We start from the raw sequence: 4244 nt of genomic DNA on the forward strand, positions 1-4244 counted from the left end.
TGGATCTTCGTAAGTTTATTTTCCAATTGATATATTTATTTCTTTTAATAAAATATTCAAACTTACATACTTATTATGTTATTTACAGGTGGTATCCTACGTCAAAAAATGTTAATGAGGCTATAAGGAAGAGCATTAGGAATCTTTTTACATATCCTTGGCATGAGTGGTGGGACATTTCAATAGTTTAACAAGCCATGTTTTAATAGTTTAAGGTATATTAGATCTAATTATTATTTTTTAAGTTTAATAGTAATATATATATATATATATATGTATATATATATTATTACACTAGTTAATTGATTTTAAGACAATGTGTTGTTGGTTGGAAAAACACGATCAATCCATTTCCACTATTTTTAGAGACATGTTGCTATGTCACATCAGATTACATAGCTTAGACATGCCTTGGCACAGGCTGTTGCTCCCGATTCAAGTAGCGAAGAGGAAACAAAGAGTGGTGAGTAGTTTGTTGGGGCTAATCCTTAGTATTGTTGGACTTGACTTTTAGACAGTTTTTAGCTATTCTTGAACTTAGCTTTTAACTAGAGAAAAATATTCTTGAACTTAGCTTTTAACTAGAGAAAAACTTTTAGGAGTGTTTAAGTATTTTGAATCTTTTTAGATTCACTGTAAAGTGTTTTGGATGTTGTTGGATTGAATGTTTAAGTGTTGTTGATTTCAATTACTTAAATAATTTGTTGATGTAGTGTGTTTTTCAATTATTTTAATAATGTATGTTGCATGAGGTAGTATATATTGAATTGCATTTTTATTTGGCGGGTGGGATGCAAAAAATGTAGATTTTTGCATCTAAAAAAATACAGAAAAGTGACGGACAGGGTCCCTTTTGTCCATCACTTTACTGAAATTTTTAAAAATAAATCTTCAAAAATGTGATGCTGTCCATCACTTTTTGTCTTCATTATGAAGAACAAAAAGCGACGACCAACGTCGCTTTTTCTAAAAAAAGATTTTATTTTTCAAAAAATACGACGGACAGTGTCTTTTTTTTTTTGGAAAATAATATTTTCTTTAATAAAATGAAGATATCCGTCATTTTTTGTTCATTATGTGTTCTTCACATGAAGAACAAAAAATGACGCACAGTGTCGCTTTTTCTAAAGATAAATAAAAAAATTTCTTTTTAAAAAACCGATGTTGTCTGTCGTAAAAAAAAGTGATGCAGGCCTTCGTTTTAAAAAACAACGGGCCTTTTTTCAACGCAAGTGAAAGGGTCACTTTTTCATCAATTTTGGCCAAAAAAGCAACGTTGGCCATCACTTTTGGCTGTCATTTTTTGGCCTTTTTTAGTAGTGGAATGATTTTAATTTAAAATAAAGTTGATGATGATGCCTAACCACAGAATTTCGAGGCAGAGCTTGCTTAAGATTTTCTAACAATCCCTTAACACCAGTTCGAGAGCTATGGAAGACACTATTACTGGAGAAGCATTCATGCGTATACGCTAGGAGACATCTTTAGATATATTAGATCAGATATCTCTCACCAACTGAAAATGGCATACTTGAAAGTCAGAGAGAGGCACAGATACATATGCTATTGGTGCTTCCAGCGAGCACAAAGTTTTCGATGATTCAGTAGCGCAAGAGGTTGCTCGGCTAAGGACGAATGTTGGATTATTGACAAAGTGGTTTGCATCAATGAATTCTTAGAAGGTGAATGCAGTTAGATCATATGGTAAGCCTCTAGATCATATGATTCTGATTTAAAACAAAAAACAAAGTACCTATATTAAGAGTTGGTGGGTTTTAAAGCCAAGGGGAAAGGAAATCAAGGTCGTAACTACTATGGGGATTGGTACATAGATAAGAGCAGAGATCAAGATGGTGACTGGCGATACAAGGATGATTACAAGAAGAAGGTTCATGTGTTTTTTTCACTAGGTAGTTGTGACACTAAATTAATAATGGAGGCTATGTTATCCAACCTAGTCAAGGGTCAGGAATATTAGGAAAATTGTCTTAATGAGATTAAGGCAGACATCTCAAGATTGACCCAGAAGGTAGAGTTGCATGCTACTATGATAAAGCAATTAGAGCACCAGTTTGGACAAATATTTTTAATATTGACTTAGAGGTAGTTGGGCACCCTTTTAAGCAGCACAATTTATATTTCTAAGAATGACGGTCATTGTCTGGCCATTACTACTCTGAGTGTTAAGGCAAATATTGATCCCCCATTGCCAACTATTGATGACCCAAAGAATGATAGTGTTGTGGTTGATGTGACACCTAAAATAGAGTTGGAAAAGGCTATGGGTGTTGATTACTATTCTGAAAAAGGCAAAGGTAAGAGAAAGGTCGATGAGCCTGTAGTAAAGTAAATCCTATGACCTCTCCCACCTTTTTTTGAAAGGCTGAAACAAAAGAAGAAAGGAAGTTTAAGAAGTTCATTGCCATACTAAAAGAGTTTAGATTGAACATCCCTCTTCTTGAAGCTCTTGGGCAGATGCCTGGATATGAAAAGATTTTGAAGAATTTGGTGATAAAGAAGAGAGCTATTAGTTTTGAGAATGTTGGTGGATTACACCACTGTAGTGCAGTTACTTCTAGATCTCTGGCTCAAAAGAAGTATGATCCCAGAGAATTCAAGATCCCATGAACCATTGGGAGATCCAGGCTTTCCAGAGCATTGTCTGACCTGAGAGCCATCATTAATTTAATATCACTGCCAGTGTTTAAACAATCGGGTTTGAGCCCTTTGGAACCTATTACTACTCAGTTATTCTGGGCATATTATGCGATGTGTTAGGGAAGGTAGGATCCTTCAACTTTCGAATTGACTTCAAATTTCTTAACTATAAAGTGGACTTCTAATCCCCTATTATCTTAGGGCGACCCTTCTTAGCTATGGGTAGGACATTGATTGATGTAGAGTTATGGCATATGAAGTTCAGTGAATAATGAGCAAGTAATCTTTGATGTGTTTCAGTCGATGCAACCATCGGATGAAATGTCAGTATTATCTATGATAAACACTCCTGATAATAATGATGATGATACAAAGACTGTGCCCATTGAAAAAAGGCTTGGGGTTGAGGCACTAATAGCGATTATTATGAATTTCGATAGCGATGGCATTAATGAATATGAAGAGTTTGTTAAAGCATTGCATAGGAGAGGTTCTTATAATTATGCTTCAAAAAAGTTATCTCTTGATTTGAAGAATAGAACCACTCCTATGACTTGACCATCTATTGAGGATCCACTGATTTTGGAATTAAAGTCCCTCCTATCTTACTTGCGGTATGCTTTCTTAGGGTACAACAATACCTCCACCCTATACTCGCTGCCTCAATCACTTTTTTGACAGCTACATAATCCAAACCGATTGTTATTGTAGAAGATATAGTAAAGTTAAAATTTGAGGCATTATTATCATTGTTGTAGAGGTTTAACAGATCCATTGGATAGACCATAGAAGATATTATGGGGATTTCACCTGGTATTACCACGCATAAGATACAGCTTGAACCTGATTGTACTCATAATATTGAACATCAACGTCAATTGAATCCTTTCATGTAGGAGGTTGTGAAGAAAGAAATCATCAAATGATTAGATATTAGAGTGGTTTACCCCATTGTAGACAACAAGTGGCCTATTCCTATTCAATGTGTGTAGAAGAAGGTTGGAATCATAGTGGTTCCCAATAAGAAGAATGAACTTGTACCCATGCTACTGATCACTGGTTATAGGGTTAGTATGGATTATAGAAAGCTGAATACTTAGACCCTAAAGGACCATTTCCCTATGCCATTCAAGGATAAGATACTTGATAGACTAGCAGGCAGGGGTTGGTATTATTTTCTTGATAGGTACTCAGGATACTCTCAGATTACATTGCTCCTGAGAACCAAGAAAAGAGGATTTTTCCTTGCCTCTATGGGAATTTTACGTTCAAGAGAATGCCATTTGGATTATGAAATGCTCCTGCCACTTTTCAGCTATGCGTGTTGTTCATATTTTATAACATGGTAGAGGACATGATTGAGGCATTCATGGATGATGTCTTAGTCATTGGGGACTCTTTTGGTGACTATTTAGCCCATCTGGACAATGCACTACCGAGATATAAAGAGTGTAATTTGGTATTAAATTGGGAAAAGTGCCATTTTATGGTAAATTAAAGTATTGTTCTAGGGCACAAGATCTCAAAACAAGGTATTAAGGTAGATAAAGCAAACATTGAGGTAATCGAAAATTTCCACCACTAGT

The sequence above is a fragment of the Capsicum annuum genome, chromosome 9 (assembly GCF_002878395.1).
Source record: "Capsicum annuum cultivar UCD-10X-F1 chromosome 9, UCD10Xv1.1, whole genome shotgun sequence".
NCBI classification, from domain to species: domain Eukaryota; kingdom Viridiplantae; phylum Streptophyta; class Magnoliopsida; order Solanales; family Solanaceae; genus Capsicum; species Capsicum annuum.